The following is a 19,001-nucleotide window of genomic DNA, read 5'->3' as shown; positions in this document are numbered from 1 at the left end:
ACCATATTTGAAACAATATGGTGATGAGGGAGCGGAACCCGGAAAAGGATGCCAGGAAGTAAACTGGACTGCAGTATCTTCTCTGGATAGAAGGACAGGAGTACTTCGTGAAGGAGACAACTACCTTAATTCGCGCGAGATAACATGGAACTCAATCATGATCTTAAGGTAAAATACCTTTCTGACACGACGGAACTTTTACACCAAACAGCATAAGCTCATCCCTAATAGTATCTCTTCTCCTCTAAGTTTGCTGTGCCATTCAAAATTCAAATGTTTGAGTTTTATTCCAAATTAAAATCCTAATTTGGAATTAAAGACATGCGGGTCTTTGGTATTATCAATATTTACAGAATTCTTTCAAGTCTCTGAGAAGAAACAATTATGTCAGAATTTCAGTCACGTTTCACTATATTATATTGTGGACTATCTACACATCTAATTGTATTGCATATACAAATATTTAAGCAGGAATGTTTGTAAAGTCTAGCTGCGTCGGTTCATGGAGGCAGTCGCTTGCGTTGAGCTCGCATAACAGTGCTCCAGCGCACGCAGATGTGGTTGCCAAAGCTGCAGTGTTAAATCTGGGCTGTAGGGTGAATGTTAGGGTTTCTGTGCCAATGGGCTTAGAAAGACTATTCTAGTATTGTAAGCTTGCTTTATGCAACAGAATTAGTTTTACTATTACTCTGCTACCTAGGGTACCCATATTACCCGATTTTAGCGGGTACCACCCGATTTTCGGGTTCTATATTCGTCCCTCGCTTAATAATCTCTTAATCACGAAAAACCACCCGCTTTTCTGGATTGGAGAAAATCTAAGACGACTTTGTCGATAAAGTGACGTTATATTCAATGTAAATCACTACATCTCTGTCAATCTCAATCGCGATTGAGTTAAATTTGGACTCGCGCTTGCGCTCAGGCTATGGGCTATTTGCCCAGTGCGCGTGCGCAGAGTCGTTTAGTAATAAGAATAACGAAGGACAATTTCAAGTGTAAGTTTAAAGACTCTTACAGAAGCAACTTTACGTTTGTTCGCCAGGGCAGAACTCAGTTTGAAACAGAGGGGCCGCCGTGGCTCAGTGGTAGAGCGTTCACATCTGGTGCTTGGGGTCCCGGGTTCAATCCCAGCCCCCGCCAAGTGAACGTTGTGATGGGCAAACACCGTGTGCGTGGGTTTCCTCGGGGTTCTCCCGTTTCCTTCCACTTTCTCCATTCCACTATTCAGTATTTCATTTATTATTCATCATCACCATCTCCTTTAGCCTAACCGGCATAACCGTGGGGCGTAAAACTCAACGATTTCATTTCAGTTTGAAACAGAATGTACTCTGGAGAGCTCAGTTTCCTTAGAAAAATACATTGGAAGTGTCACTTAACAAAGAAATCACTTAAAAAAAAGTTCCGAAGGATCCTAGGTCAGTATTTGTAATACATAAGTTCACATCAGTACTTACGGTTTACAATCCCCCGCTTTCCTAATTTTAAAATATGGCAACCCTACTGCCACCTGTTGAAATAATGATTAATTAATTGACATTGCTTACTCACATATGCAATGCAAATCCATATGTAATAATTAATTTTATAGCAGAACGATAACCTTGTGCGAAAATAATGTGAAAATATTGTCATCAGGTTTTAATATCTGTACAAAATTCAGAACAGTTCTAGTTAGTATGGAAAAATTGCATAAAATTTAAATGGTAAGATTTGAAACAGTCGATCAAACAGAAAAGTAGCATAGCAAAAGCATTGCAAAAATACAAAGAAAAAGGAAGTTATAAACATGAAATGCACCAACAATGAAAGAAGGTTACAAATTTCCGGAAACGTTACTTAGCAATAAAGAACTAAAGCATTATGCATGAATCAAGAAGAAGGATCAAGATGGCTGCCGGACAGATAAGTATATGAGTGTCAAAACAATTTTATTTTTAATTGGCCAATCGTCCACATGGACTACTGAAATATCTAAATCAATTTCCATTATTAAACAATATTAGTGATAAAGTCGACTGGGCTCTTAACCGCAACTACCGGTACATATATTAAAACACACGCAAGGGTTTGAAGAATAGAATCAAGAATATTTTTAGTTTTGTCTATTTCAGCGCTGAACGAAATTCAACAATGCATTGAAACTAATCAACTCTTCTTATAAACTCCTAACGTAAAAGCAAAACTGATAATGTGAAAAGTTAGTGAGTGGTATCAGAAGAAGCTGTATCTAATATTCTAAATGAAAGTCAATCATACCAATATTCTACACATGAACGTGGATATTCTAGGATTGGAAAGTAATGCCATTCTCGAAACTGGAAACAACTTGTTCTTTACTTAATATCAAGCTGACTGGAGGTGAATCAGTCCAACGCTGTACACAGTAAGTACTTTGCTTGCTGTTACGAATACAAAATTTCATGTTACTTTATTAACGGCAGAACACTGATCACGTATAACAGCAAGCACACAATCAAGGAGGAGACTCATTTTACTCAGGCCCTTGAAATGTTCATGCTATAATACATTATTACTATAGAGCAGGGATACAAATAAGCAACAAAATTTTACTAGCCCAAGAAAAAAGCTACCAGCCCACATCCCACAATAGAAATCATTTACTTACCTTCGTATTTTAATAGTGATATTAAAAACTCGCCCGTACTGATGACCCACTCGCCCCGGGCGAGTGGTATTTGCATCCCTGCTATAGTCAATCCATTCTAAGTGATCAAGCATGTGCTGCTCGACCATCTCCAAAAAATCTAATTTTTTCATGAATGTTTATAATATATCAGAATACTTCAAAACCACGATCATTGGATTTTTAAAACATCTCGTAGCGACGCAGTAGCTGCCACCATTTGGGTTTTCTCGATTTCAAGCGTTTACGTTCCTTTGAAATCTCAACATGTAGAGGAGAGGAGGGCAAAGTGGATATATGAGGCAAAGCGAATAACGCAATTTACAGTCAACTGAAAACAGAGGGCAGGAAATGTTTGCCCCAGTTTATGACGTCACTAGTGAAAGAAAAGAAGGGCGTTACTGTTTTATGTGTACGTGTTGTTGTTTCGACGAGAGAGGAGAAAGAAAAAAAATACGCATTTTGCTAAAAAAAATTCAAGAGGTAAGGATTTTGAAATATTTTCTTACTATTCCGTAGAATGTTTGCGAACACACTATACATGGACAGGGTGGGATCTTACCTTTGTTATCATGTTTGAGAATTATCGTAAATACGTCGTCCATATGCTGTAGACAGTCTTTTGTCTCACGTGGTAGTGTGGGGCAAAGTGAATAATTTTAGAAGGGGAAAAGCGAATAGCGATTCACTTTGCCCCAAGCATAATACAGTACTGTTTTAGAACATCTGTTTGGCACTAAATGTGGTATTGAGGGTACGTATACGTTGCAACACAGCTAATTTGAATATTGAAATTCATATTAAATTTGTTCCGTTAACAGTCGCCGAACAAAAACATAGCAGTAGTAATAGTAGTAGTGGTGGTAGTCGTAGTAGAGTAACATCAGTAGTTGTTGTAGTAGTAAGTTGGGTTAAGATAAGAGTTCAGTTAAATAATCGCAGCGGCTATTAACGCAACTTATCCTATATTAAACTATGAAATTCTATACCACTGTTAAGAAACTATTAGTTTGATTTTACATCTTTTAAAATGATTTTAATTAACTTCAGATCTTTGTTTGTTTCTTCGTTTCTCTACTTTTTGTCTCGAATCAATTTACGTAAAATGTTCCATACATGTTCAGTACTAATGACTACAGTGGCGTACGGTGAAATTTTGTTTGGGGAGGGGGAAGCTTGAGGTCTCTACGTGCAGAGGAACTAACGAGTACCTCTATCAAGGAATGTTTAAAACAGAAGATTGCGAAGAAGTATAGCAAGTCTACTATGTCTACCGAACCAAGTACTGGTGCAACTTCCGTAAAGAAAGTACCAGAGAAAAGAAGGAAATCTACCATTCAAGGTTCTCCTGCAAGAAGAAATGTTTTGCTGCGGGTATAGCTCTCCCAAGTACATCTGGAATTACAAATAAAAACATTCAAAATCACCAGAAGACGGTAGTTACCAATGCAAGTTCTGTCATGAATGTTATTCAGATCCACTTAATGAAGACTGGATTCAGTGTTCTATTTGTCTGTCATGGTTTCACGAAAACTGTACCGATTATTATAAGGAACAAGACATATATTATTATAAGGGACACATTTGATATCTGTGTAAACCAAGCGTGTGATGTGATGTTATTTTCAGCCTTAAGCCTTATTATTGTTTTTTTAAATCTGTTTGCTACTACGTAAATTGTACTCATTAGAGTTACTATAGATTGAAAGATACTAGATGCCTACTTAATAAGAAAAAAGACTTCTATGGACTTGAGGTTTTTTTTAAACATATTTAGGGATCATGCGTATGCAAGCTTTGTCTAGACTTAATTCTATATTTAAATGTGTTAGGCTAATACTCACAAAATATTAAAGATTTTAATCTTCTGGTAGGTACAGCAGTTCATTTAGGTGTCTTTTTTATTGTCTTAGACTGTGTACACATATATTGTTCTTCTATACAATTTCTATTTTGCATATCTGTATTAAACACTGACTTTTAATGTATGAGTTTTGCTTATTCACTTTGCCCCACTATCATGATCCGCTTTGCCCTACCGGTGGGACAAAGTGGATAAATTGCAGTAGTTCAGTAATTAAGCAATATCATTTATGTATATGCAATTCTCGTTACTATTGTATTGTTATTTGAAAGTTTAATAATCATAAAATATTTCCTCAAAACTTTGGTTTCCTGGTCTTAATTTTAGTTGCCATTTGAGGCCCTTGAAGTTAAGTGATCCGCTTTGCCCTCCTTTCCTATATTTGTCCTAGCAAATTGAAAACTGCTGGGCGTCTCCAACTTGTGCAGATCTAAAATTTTGATTCTCTTAATACTTTTGCCTAAAACCACTTGGGTGAAATCAGGGTTTACAGTAGCAACATTTTTGAACATTGAAGACACGTTTGGGAAGAGGAAACAATTGACGTAGAGGTCTGAATTTGTGTGTGCATGTATTATGGGATCGTAAGTTTATACACAAAAATTTGCAGAATTGTAGCTGCTCCCAAAGGCCTGGAAAAATCGTAAATTTGGAGAATTATACCAATTCGGCATATTTCACTGTCCAATATCTCCAATGGCCTGGATAAAAAAATCTGGAACTTTGGGAATAGTTACTCCTTTAGTATAACATAACATACATCGCGTTTTGTGTTTTTGAACAGAAGGAGATCAAGTTTTTAGAGAATGACGTCATACTCTAGGAGGTGTTTTATTCACAAGTTCAACTGGAAACTCGTTGTTGTGAAGTAAAATAAAGTAGGATGAATGGTTAGTCCAGTTAAGGCTATCAAGCTTGTTTCTTTCCTCTAGTTGTGACCCACTGTCTTATCACACCCACAGCAGCAGTGATGAAGAATGCCGCTAGCAGCAGAAGGCGAGAAAAGTCAAAATGCACACTTGGCAAAAAGTCCATAAGTACTCATTTCTCTCGCTGCTTGCTATATCAATGATATTCAGTCATGATTATTCTTGTCTTAATTGCCAACTCTTGCATAAGACTGTTGTCCTTTCGTTTGATCTGTATTCCCCAGTCAGTGAACGCTCACTCACTGTAAACACTGACTGGGGAATGTAGATCAAACGAAAGGACAACAGCCTCCTGCATGAGTTGACAGTTAAAACAAGAATAAAGAGAATTGAATATCATTGATATAGCAAGCAGCGAGAGAAATAAGTACTTACAGACTTTTTGCCAAGTGTGCGTTTTGACTTTTCTCCCATTCTGCTGAAAGCGACATTCTTCACCAGTGCTGCTGTGGGTGTGATAAAGACAGTGAATCACAACTAGAGGAAAGAAACGAGCTTGAGAGCCTTGACTGCACTAATCATTCATCCTACTTCATTTTACTTTATAACAACGAGTTTCCAGTTGAATTTGTGAACAAAACACCTCCAAGAGTATGACGTCATTCTCTGACACTTTGACCCCCTTCTGCTCAAAAACACAAAGCGCGCTGTTGTGTGTGTTATGGTATACTAAAGGAGTAATTATTCCCAAAGTTTCAGTTTTTTTATCCGGACCTATTGGAGATAATGGACAGTGAAATATGCCGAATTGGCATAATTCTCCAAATTTATGATTTTTTTTTCAGGCCTTTGGGAGCAACTACAGATCTGCGATTTTTTGTGTATAAACTTATGACTTCGTACTACATGCAAATTCAGACCTCTACGTCAGTTACTTCCTCTTCCCAAACATGTCTTCAATGTCCAAAATTGTTGCTACTGCAGGCCCTGATTTCACCTCCTTCAAGTGGTTTTAGGCCAAAATGTTAAGAGGTCAAAATTTTAGTTCTGCACAAGTTAAAGAGGCCCAGCAATTTTCAATTTGCTAGGATAAATATATGCTGAGATATTCAAAACAAACTAAACGCCTGAAATCGAGAAAATGCAAAATGGCCGCTGCGTCGCCAATGGATGTAGTAAAAAAAAAATAATTAATTGTAGTTTTGAAGTACTCTTATATCGACTGAACATTTCCGAACAAATTAGATTTTTTTTTTTTTTTTTTTTTTTTTTTTTGCAAAGGTCGAGCGGCAATTTTTAATTTTCCTCGATCACTTAGCATGGATTGACCCTATATTAAATTTACTCTTATCACGTAAGTGCACTCAAAAAAGGGCTTGTGTCTATACGCATATATTTATGCGTGTGAACTATTCAGAACATTATTGCCAATAGTATTAGGGTTTTTTATAATAGCACTCATCCTTCTGTAGCTGTTTCGTATCGTGCAATGTAGGTCTAATCTGTGCTCACATCTGGAGTCTAACACTACGAGTCATCACTCAAAAGGGAGCAGTTGTAGGGTTGAATACACGAAATCATGTTGCGATAAACTAATTTCACATGAAATACAGTAAACTTTTGAGCATAAAAACGGCAAGATAAGTGAACTTAAAATTTCAACTAGAATTTTGCAATTTTTGCAATGGTAATTTAACTGCTCGGAATAACTCAAAGGAGAACTTTTAATTTTGTTCACGAAATGGAAAAGAAACATAGTATGACGACTACTGGCTATAAACGCTCAGTATGAGTGGTATTTCCTTGTTACTTCAATACAAAGGGAACCCAAGAAAGTTCTGTCGCCTTTTGTGGAGGTCTGTGTTTAATTGGCCCTCATACCGTGAGTTGAATGCGAATGGAAATAAGGCAAAGGTCAGTTGTTGGTGTGGGATATCCAACATACTACCTGGTTCTGGCAGTTCAGTTACACCCTGAACTTGCGTAAGGACAGATTGAACATGGGACCTCCATGGAGCGACATAAGGGCTTGTATGCTGTACGAGTTCAAACGCCGCTTCAACTGGGGTCAAACGCCGCTTCAGCGGGGTAGAATATATGCCAGGTGTTTGGTGAGAGTGTCGTTACTACACAGACAGTGCGTGGTGGTTTAACAAGTTTATGGACGATGACGAAATACTCGAAGATGCACCATGTGCTGGAAGACCAATACATGTACAAAATGAAAATCTTCAGGTAGCAATTGAGGCGAACAGTGGCCAGACATGTGAGGAACTGGGACTACAATTCAGTGTGATGGAGAAACCATTCGGCAGCAGTTCCATCAACTTGGGAAGCACTACAAGTTGGATCGATGGGTCCAACATGATTTGACTCTGGATCAGAAGGCTACGCGAACAGACACCTGTGTTTCTTTGCTGTCTCGTCTGAGGATGGAGCCATTTCTGGACGGGGTGTTGACATGTGATGAAAAGTGGGTCCTGTACGAGGCTCCACGGTGCCGTGATCGTTGGTTAGCATCCCATGAACCGGTTCCAAAACCACCGAAACCAGCACTCCACCAGAAGATCCTCCTGTGTGTTTGGTGAACTGCTCGCAGCATCGAGCATCGGGAACTGCTACCAGCTGGTCAGAGTATCAATACCACTGTGTACAGTCACCTGTTGAGCCGTGTTAACGAAAAACTCAAAACTCTACAGCCAGCACTTCTGAATCGCAAAGGGGTCTTCCTGTTACAGGACAACGCTAAGCCCCACGTAGTTAGAATGGAACACCATTCTACGCCTTGGATGGGAAACACTATTGCATCCGCCATACTTCCCGGACATTGCACCGTCCGATTATCACCTGTTTCATTCCTTGGACTATCACCTTAGAGAACGCCAGTGCAGATCCCTAGTAGAGGTGTAAAATGCACTTGATACGTTCTTCGCTTCACGGCCCAAGTTCTACAGTGATAGAATCCATGGCCTTCCAGAACGTTGGTAGAAAGTCGTTGATACTGATGGGTACTATTTTTGATCTTCCAGGTACGTCTTAGGTGACATGTCGGTGTTCGAAGATGGTGGGTGAAAAAGCGACAGAACTTTCTTGGTTACCTTTATTTAACCACATATGCAAAAGAGGGAAAAGGTGTGCTAATGATCCAACAAAACTTTTGAAGCTGACTGTGAAACAGGAATTGATTAGAAAGACAAGGGATAAAATGTAGGAATTGTTTATGAAGATATCCGGCCCTGCAACATGATTCCTCAATATAACGAATTAAGGGACTGGCTGCATTGTTGTGTTTAATAAATTATATTTGTCCGCCGAAAGTATTTTCTTTCTTCTTTGGCTCCCTCCTAAAAATGTTATCCCTTTCCTGGTCTAGGATATAGTGTGTACTAAAGTTAGAGGGCTCATTCCTTGAGTTTTAAGTTCACGATCCACGTGTCATACTAGAAAATAATAATCCCAAGTGTCATACTCTCGGTACTAGAAAATAATAATCCCTAAGTTTCAATAGACTTCAAAAACTAGTTATATATACTATATAGCATGGGCGCCGATCCTGGTGGGGCGAGGGGGCCCAGGCTCCCAAAGCTCATGTGGGCTCCCTTATTGTATTTAAGAATATACAATATTTGGCATAATTTGAATGGAATTTGTTTTAAAATCCTCATATATGCCTTCTGCATCTGAATGCCCCCCCCCCCCAATTTACAGAGAAATCGGCGCCCTTGCTATATAGTGCTTTTTCTAGAAGAAAACTGACGGTACTTCCCATGAACATGTTATTGAGAATAAGATCCGTGAGGTTATAAGTGGTGTTCCTGCTGAGATCTTAAGGAAGGTAGTAGCAAACGTACCTGTCCGTTTGAGAGAGTCTAGAAAATACTGGAGCACACATTGAGTTGTAACTTTTGGAAAGATAATGGTATATAATAATCTACATATGTGCAAAAAGTTGAGTTTATACGTACAATATTTTAAGAAAGAAAAATATTAAAGATAGTGAGTTAATTTCTCCTTCCGTAGAAGTCGCAGTCAGAAAACGATATTTCAATCTCTATAGCCATAGGATTGAAGTGAAACACAATAATCATTATAGCCAAATTGTAAATTCATCTCATATTTTATTTTATATAACAGGTGTGAATTTATCTAATATATTCTCTGTAGAGGTCTAGAGGTCGTACTCGGAAATAGATATTTCATTCTATATAAACATAGAATCTCGTAAATGGAACACAATAACCTATTTTGCTGAATGTGATTGTTATGACGTTCTAAATGAAACTCACATGGATTTATATAATGCATGTGAATTTATTTAATACACAAACTGTACCAGTCGTATTCAGAGAGGCAACACCCTATATAGAGGTCAAATCTGAGTTAAACATAAATCAACATCGCCAAATGTAAATAGGGTACTTTGACATTCGAAATGAATTTCATATTTTGATTCATATACGTAGGGATTTATTTAACAGGTTGACTGCCATGAGCATCATATGTGGTGCTCACCTTATTTTTCTGTGGGACCATGAGCACCATATATGATGCTCATGCTCGATATCACAAATTACTAACCTATTCAGGTTCTTGAGCCTGTGAGACCATGAGCATGACATATGGTGCTCGGCTCCCATTGGTACATTTTCGGGAGAAGCAAAATATCGCGACAAAAATGTGACATGACTCTCCATAATTGAGCCAAAGGTAAGAAGAAATTTATGGCCTCCTGGGAGAAGTGCCCTCAAGTCACCTTGGCAGTCAACCTGTTAATATATTTACAGTAGAAGTCGTGATCAGATAGGAATATTTCAACCTTTATAGACGAATAATCAAACTGAAACACAATAATCATTTTGCCTAATGTGATTATTATGACTAGGGATGGGCACGAGGAGTTCCAGCAAGTTTTCTTTGAGACTCGACTCGATACAGACATCTTTGAGCTCGACTCAAGAACTCGGCTCGAAAAATTTCCTCCAACTCGACTCCAATTCGGGTCGAGTTTCGAGTCGAGTCAAAATGAGCCAAATCCTGTGCGTAGTTTCAAGTACTCTCTTCAAGATCCTACTGTCAATGATACTACTACTACAGATTATTATTATTATTATTATTATTATTATTATTATTATTATTATTATTATTATTACACCGTATATAAACATGAAAGGTAGAGGGTAGAGAGTTTGTATATGAATACTAAAAACTAAACATCGTTAGCCGTGAAGGCTAGAAGGCAAGGACATCGTTCACGAGGTTCCGAGTTTATATTATGTAGGAGCACCAGACCCGTTGCCAGACGGGGTCAGGGGGTGAATCCTCCCTCAAAGTTAATTGATCTCTTGAACTGTTAGTTGTGATAACCAGTGTTTGAGAATTTAATTAAAACATGAAATTGCCATAGAATGCTATAGAATAAAACATGTTTTTTATGATTACCTCATACAGGCAAAACGAGCCAAATCCTGTATGTAGTTTTAAGTATTCTGGGCGAAGGAGGATCGAAGGGACGAGCATATGAAGGATTAAGGATCACGCACAAATTCAATGTCCAGCCTTCACAGCGCTTACGTCATCATCAAGGGCGAAGGGACAAGTGCAAAACGGAATTGAATTAAATTTAATTACAGCAAACTGGCATCTTGGTTTATGCCATTGGAAGGAGATGAGTGAAATTGCAACACTCTCTTGCAACCTACGATGCTCCAGCAGAGTGACAAGCCCATCCTTATCCCTTTGTTGATTGAGGTTCGAAAAAAAAACTCATGAAAAACAAACACTACAATAACATTTTATAAGTAAAGAGAGATCCGAATAGAACCACTATTTCGGGGCAAGATTTGGGAATCTTAGATTAAAGACATTCTAGTGTTCTTGTGTGTTATAAACAAGCATTATATATATATTCCTTATATAATATTATACCTAGGTAAATCCCTTATTCTTTATTAAGTCTTTTATCCTTTGTGGTATGATATGTACGAGTTTAGCACATTTTGCCTTCAATTCAGCATCATGGTACCACAAATTGTTGATCTCCTCGATCAATTTATGTTTGGTTGTAATGTGTTTCTTCTTTAGATTTTCCTTCATGAAGCTCGAAAGATTTTCAATCGGGTTCAAATCAGGACTATTGTCCGGCCACGGAAGAACACTAATTTCATTGTCCTCGAAGAATTCTGTCACAGCTTTAGCTCGGTGGCATGGAGCTCCATCATGAATAAAGATGAAGTGTGCGTCATCAAACCAGATTGCAATCTGAGAAAGCAGTTCTTCTTGAAGAACTTGTAGGTATTGGTCGTGCTTCATTGTTCCCTCTACTACATACACATGTACACTCATGTCCAAAATGATTGTCGCATATCTATAACTGTCTTCTTGTAAGAATATAATTTGATAGTGATTTTGCAGGGTACTTTTAATACTGTTACTATGTGTATAATCGGGAAATGTATATTTGTGGTAAATTCCATAGTAAAAGAAGTATAAATACGAAAATTAGAATGAGTAAAACAAAATGTTGGTAAATGGATAAGAAAGTTTTATTGTTCTTACTTACTGCTCTTTAGATATGAAATTTGACACATGCATGTCTTTGCCGATTATACACATACTAGCATTTTAAGAAATACCGGACGAATTCGTTATCAAATTATATTCCTACAACATATTTATAGACATGCGACAATAATTTTGGACATAAATGTACAGTCTCCCAGGCCCGAAGACAGACATCACACCACAGACCATGACAAAAAGTAGGATGCTTCACGGCTTGTTGGAGACACTCCAACTTGAAATTCTCCCAAGGTCTTCGTCGTACGTATTGTGAGCATTCATCAGACACACAGACATATGATTCATGACTGAAAAACACTATTCTCCCATCATCAGCAGTCCAGTGTTCTAGGACTCGTGCCCATTCGACGCGCTTCTTTGCCATGATTAGAATAATTTTTGCTTTATTTCTTGGCATGTGTGCTTTTATTCCCTTTGCACACAGAATCCTTCGAACATTTTCAGGCGTAATGTCTGCACCATGCTCAGTCATTTTTGTGCGTAAGTCTAAGATTTGCGTTTCTGTTTCCCAAAGCCAATCTTGGTTTTCTTATACCTCTTAGGGATAGCTTTCGTTTTCGTCCACATTTCCTAGCTCTATTTCGCTGATATATTTTCTTCTTGCTCATTGCAACAGAGATTCTACTCACAGATTTTTCCCTACTCCAACTCTACTTGCAATTTGTCATTATGTATATCTTGCTTCCGCCAGAATTGTTATGATAACTTCTACTTTGTGTGGAGAAAGTGGCTTTTCTCACTATGCCGCGATTACAGGACTTCACAGAATAAAAGATTAATCCACAAAACACGTCACGATCACTTTAAACTGGCCCGTTCAAACTGTTGAACGCTTTGAATGTTGGAACTGCTTACAACTGCAACCACAACACTTCAAACTGTAATTTGTTAATAGAAACCACAATAGCTGTCTGTCTACAACTGAAATACCACTTTCAGAACTCCCCCTCCATTAATGCCATCTTCTGTTCAACGGTGATATCACCACTTCAACTGTACAGTAAACAAATGAGGGATCTTATATTGGTGGTTTAACCATTAAATTATATGTTCTAGAACTCCGAAATTAGGACTGCAACATCAACTTTGCATTTTTCGAACCTGAGTCTAATAATTTGAACACGTCAGTAATATTAGAACAACATGTATAAAATATCTGAATACTAAAAATTATATTATTTGTTTATCGTTGACTGCTGACCAGGGTTGTCGAGAAGTCTTCAGGAGGCAAGGACATCGTGGGATTGGGTTACGGAGGAGCAACTATTCGGGCTCGAGCCAAAAATTGTAAAAAAGTTACAAGGCATCGGCCAAACATGCTCAAGCGGCTCGGCTCACAGCTAATTCACTATCGAACTGAACCGAGAAGTGAGCCGAACCAGCAGCTCACCCAAGTGAACCAGCTCGAGCTCTCGGCTCCGTTGAGCCGAACCGTACCATCTGCTGAGTTGAGCCTAGTCGAACCAAGCCGGTTTGCGCCGATGGCTCACCTCAACCGAGCCGGCTCAGGGCATTAGCTCAATTGAGCCGGGGCGATGGCTCATCCCAACTGAGCCGGCTCGAGCTGTTCGCTCAGTTGAACCGAACCGAATGACATCACTACTCGGGTTGGGCTCAAAAATTCGACCTGTACATCTCAGCCTTGATGGTAATAACTAGAGTATATACTTATATTGGTGCTCACGACATTTGAGATTGTCTCATTATAAAACTCTATTATTGTCTCGTTATCGAGACGAGACGAGATGCAAGCAGTGTCCCCTCTCGTGAGCAACACTAAAAGTATTCAACATTATTGCTTACATTTCTCATGGCTTTCGCTTTCCAGTCTAATCAGGCCATGATTTCAAAACAAGCTAGGAGGTAGAGTTAGGCTACATGAATATATGTATGCATATGCTTTTAATTATCTTAAATGTCCAATTCATTTGTTCAGCGTTAGTGGTCCCTATATTAAATCGAAAAGAAAGCTTTGGAGGACACTAATCGGAGTGTAGACCTGTGGACCAGTCAAAATTGCAAATAGAAAGCCATTGCAAGGTAGCAGGAAGCCGTGTCTAGTTCTGGTAGTGTGTTTGTTTCATGTTTCGCAGACATGTTACCGGAAAGTATTGAGATAATGATTTTCGATGGTGTTTATTTCGGACTATATAACCTCTGAATTAGCGCGAAAATATTCAGGAGTTTCATTAGTCTGATTTGGTCTATTTGGAGTTGTGTTTGCAGTGAAGTATGCATTTTAATATGTGTTTCTATTGTGTTTTTCCATTTTGTAGGCAGGTCGTATCCACCCACAACATGTGTACTACGCATATTATCATTTAGAAAGAAGGGTAACTTCCAACAATTCACATGTTCAATAGCTGTAATCTGCAATATGTAGCGCCGCTTTGCTTTAAAAAAAAAAAAAAAAAATCTTGGTTCGATTCACCGGTTCGCTGTATTCGTATCAATATTAGTAATTTTTACCATTGTACTCAGTAATGAACTTTGACCATTGTACCCGGCAATTCTAACTTTGGGAATATTTTTTTTCTTTTTTAGATCGTACGTAAAGTTTCCACTATCTACTTTCCTTGTAAGGAGACCTTTACGATGGCAAGGTGCTAACTATTAAACCTTTCATACTTTTTCTTTTCCTTTTAGTTACTTAGCAGGTAGAGGGTAGGTTAATATATATATGCGTACGCCTGCTAGAATTGTATCCTGGAAGACTGTCAACTCGAAGGGGAGGATGGAGCGAGAACGGAACCTGGTGTCTGAAGAGAGAACAGCTAATAACTGTCGCAGATTCTTCAGCATTGAGTGGTTTCCAACTTCTTTTACAAAATCAAAGTACGGCGGAACATTCCAACAAGCTTTGGTAATCTTCAATTATCCTTCTCTGCAATGGTACGTTGATAATTTAATATCTGATTATTCTGATGTATTCACTAATAAAACAGTTGAAATTAAAAGATACGAAAATAAGTGTCAAGTATCATCCTCCAATACGGAAAAAGGCGTATTCCTAAACAAGGGCGGGTCAGAAACGTTTGGATTTCGAATTGGGATAAATAATTTGAACTAAGGATTATTCAACCTTCTTAGCAGTGACTAAGCATTCTCTCATTTTCTAATAAAGAAGAGAATAGGGAATAAATGTATGGTAGTAAATTACTAAGAATTAAATGTATATGCGCAAACTGTCAATATACACTTCAAATAGATGTTTTCTGAACTTTCGAAGAGATCTATTTTTTGATATTCAGGTCAGAAAAGCATATCTGCACATTAAATTGACGCCTAATTGTAGGAAATATACTGCGTTCTTAACACAAAGAGGTCTTTGAATTTAAATATTTGCCTCTTGGTTTATCAGCGGGAATTTTAACGCTTTCAAGTATCATAACAGATGTTCTGTGTCCTTTGAAATTGTAAAGATTAGACTTTTTTAATTTTATTCAGTATTGATATCCAAAATCGTAAGAATTTGTTAGTAACAGAATAAATTAAGAGAATATGGTGTATTATTATCTATTAATAAAATCGTATTATTCCAGAACGAGTTTCATATTTACGCAATATTATTATGGAAAATAAGATGTTAATGGATCCTTCTCGTATTTAAGTAATAAACCACAAGCACTTAAAAATCGAAAAAGTTCGATAATTTATTCGATAGTTTTATTTCTTCAGTACTATACTAAATACATTCCAGATTTCCTTAAAATAATGGAACCAATCAACAGATTCCGATCGAAAATTGAATGTAGGTGGTCTAATGAACAATAAGCAACTTTGAATAAGATTAAGGAACTTTTTGAATATCATGTAGTTCTGAAATTGCCTGATTTAAGCTCTAAAATTATACAATTTAAAGCTACGTTCATCCGTCATTCTACTTTCAGATTTATGCAATTCCTGACTACTACTTAAACTTCCGGGCTTTCGACTTTCCCTGGAGTCTTGGTCACGAGGAACAGGAACAGAAAGAAGAAAAATAAAAATATCAGGGAAAAATAACAGGAACGGATTTATCCACGGTAGGGTGGTACTGGAACACATTTTGTCACAAAAAACAATGACATGTCAAATGATGGAGATGTGATTTGCTTTATGATGGAGTTATTTGCGCGTTGTTTTGTTCTTTGGTGGAATGTTGCCAGCTCATGTTAGTACTTTTAATTGTTATGAGAATTTTGTAATTATTGGTTCCCTCCCATGTCTAAATTTAATTTTGGTTTCTATAAATGAGTAAACAAATTTTCAAATACGAGTCTTTCTACTTTATTTTTTGCCCCAATAGCATTTTTGAATCTTCTACCTGGTGATGAGTTTCTTCTGAATGCTTCGCGGACCTGACACCTCGAAATTTGTACTGTGTTCCGATAGTTCATTAAAAAGTTCAAGTAGTTGTCTCCAACAATATGATAAACGTAGCAATCTTAACCCAGTTGCCTATTTCTCTAGGAAGTTTCGACCTTACGAATAAAGCAATGTTCTTTTTTTACATTGGAGCTTATGGCTGCTGTGAAAACGATGGAAAGATCCCAACATATTTGCATTCAAAATTTGAGCTTCGAGTAGACCATCAAGGATTACCGTATGTTATGTGTAAGGGCTAAGAAATACGGTAGGCTGTTGCACAGGTTATTTGTATTGAACTTGGAAGTTCAACGTTTATCAAGTAGTTTAAGTACAGCTTCAGATTTCATGTTAACGTCACATAACGGTGAAAGTTTGAACCGATCGTGTTGGATCTTATTCTAGAGAAAGAGTTTTGTACGATTAGTTTGTGGAACATGTCTTTTGCCAGTGTTTCGGTAAAAGCATATCGAAAGACCCCGTTTGTTAAATATTATTGATTGAATGATTAGAAAGAAAAGTTAGTAGATGTGTATAAATCAGTTAAAAGGGTTATAAAAGACATCCCAAGGAGTTTATCATAATCTATTATTGAATTTTATCACAATAAAATACGAAGGGACGGCTACACGGGATGGGATATATCAAGACATTAAAGATTGTGTCGCCACTTGTATTCTGTTAAAAATGTAAAAGTGATAACAAGAAAGAGATATCAATTAGTGCCAAAATTTGACACCATAGTAAAAAGAATTAAATATTCCGACGTGAGTTGAGATTAGGTAGATACTGCCTGATGGTGCTTGACTCGTGTTCAAAAATGATGTATTTAGAGCCTTTCCGTACTTCAGTAGAAAAAAATTATAAATAAATTATGTAAACTTCATGTGTCGGCACGGATTTCTGTTTTTTGTTGCATACGATAATGATACAGTTTACATTTCCTCAAAATTTAATTTAGAATTCTTGTATGGGTAAGGTATTAGAGATATATGCATTTCCAGTTACCATAATGCTTTAAATAGATCAAAGATATGTCAGGTTAATGAAAGACACCTTGAAAGTTTATTTTCATAATAAGTAGACGCAATGGATCATGGGATACATGAAATAGAGTTCTCAATAAACTGTATCAAAAATTGAATTAAAATGTTCACCAATGGAGTTAGTTCATAATTATAATGTATGTGATCCATTGAATGTTAAGTGGAACATACAAGAAATAGATATTAACTCTAAGGATCCTGATGTGTTTGTAAACGCCAAGTATAATTTAATATAGAACATGCCTGGAGACGTAAGAAAAAAAAAATTATAAAAGTGATTATCTACAACTTATCAAGTCGATGAAACTTATAATTAAAGGCTCAATTTAAGTCTTCATAACTAATGTTCGTGTTCCCGGTGGATTGAACCATATCAAATCATTAAGTTTCTGCGTCCGCACAGCATCCGGAGAAAATCTGTATCTATGAAAGAGGCTCATGTAATTTTAACAAAAATTTAACGAAAGCTAAACAAAAATAAAAATTCCAGGGCTGGAAATCTATGTTGTCGATAATAATTGTCTTTGGATGCTTTTTGTATCAAAGAAAATTATTTGTATGGAATTTTAATCAATTGTAGCGATATTAAAAATCGAATTGGATACATTGTACGGACATCGTATCAGGATAACATGTAACAGATTGCAAGGAATGGTAATTTACACATATCAAGTAAGTGGAATATTTTGATTATTCACTTGTAGAATTGGCCAGATAGCTGGGTTCAGAAGTAATGCATCATAAATTAATTCGGACTGATTATGAATTAAACTGATCGGATTAATGACCTTAAGTACTAATCTTACTGATAGTTAATACCAGTAATATATGGTGACGGTAGTAGTATATGTGGATATGGTAACTAATAGTGTGTATGAGAAATATGCTTTCTTTAGTCTTCGTTGTTTCAGTTGGTGGTGCATGGGAGGTAGGATTATCAGTTGGAATAGTGTTTTGGATAGAAAGGTGATAGTTATTCGATATTAACCCTATATATGACATAACCGACGAGGATCAATACTGATTCATAATAATAATAAAAATAATAATTTTATAAGTAACCATTTTTGAGCCAGGAGGTCTATGTTGTAAGAAATCTATGTAGAAGTCATTGCTACGTTAATATAGACAAAATGCCTCTTGAGGTTATTTATTGAAATAAATACGATCATGTGTTCTTAAGAGGATACTGAGCTTCAGTTTGAGGCAGTATTATATCGGTTAAATAAACGTAAACTTTGAAAGTGTGATATCGAGTTATAAGTTATCGAATGTGGTGAAAGCTTAGCTAGAAGTATATGATGAACTGGTCTAATACGTTTAATACCAGTATATAAATATATACCGGGTACATAAAAAGTCCAGGGCCATAGGCTAACTCCATTACGAATAAAGACATGAAAAAAAAGCAAAGAGAAAAGTAATATGAAATATGTACTTTTCAACCTAAAATGATAGAATTTTTCCAATCGCACTAGCCGTTTAGGCTTTACATTTCATTATCTTAAATGAGGAGGTAACGTTTTCAGTTCAGCAGACAGTTCGAACGGAACGTAAGGGCACGGAAAAATGACACGGAGGACATGCGCAAAGTGAGGAAACCTAATGAAACCCCAAATCATTTTTCCTAATAATGCTGTATTGTT

The 19,001-nt window shown here is 37.0% G+C and overlaps 1 long non-coding RNA gene across 1 annotated transcript; it reads left to right on the top strand.

The window, feature by feature from the left end:
• The first annotated feature begins 2,134 nt into the window (after nucleotides 1-2,134).
• LOC145665796 (uncharacterized) lies at nucleotides 2,135-16,315 on the top strand. Its single transcript, XR_014127654.1, has 3 exons — nucleotides 2,135-2,389; nucleotides 14,609-14,854; nucleotides 15,853-16,315. It is a non-coding gene; the product is annotated as an uncharacterized LOC145665796 (long non-coding RNA).
• Nucleotides 16,316-19,001: the final 2,686 nt, after the last annotated feature.

Source organism: Thermobia domestica, chromosome 12 (assembly GCF_964235325.1).
Source record: "Thermobia domestica chromosome 12, izTheDome1.hap1.1, whole genome shotgun sequence".
NCBI classification, from domain to species: domain Eukaryota; kingdom Metazoa; phylum Arthropoda; class Insecta; order Zygentoma; family Lepismatidae; genus Thermobia; species Thermobia domestica.
This window is presented reverse-complemented; position numbering and strand designations above follow the sequence as displayed.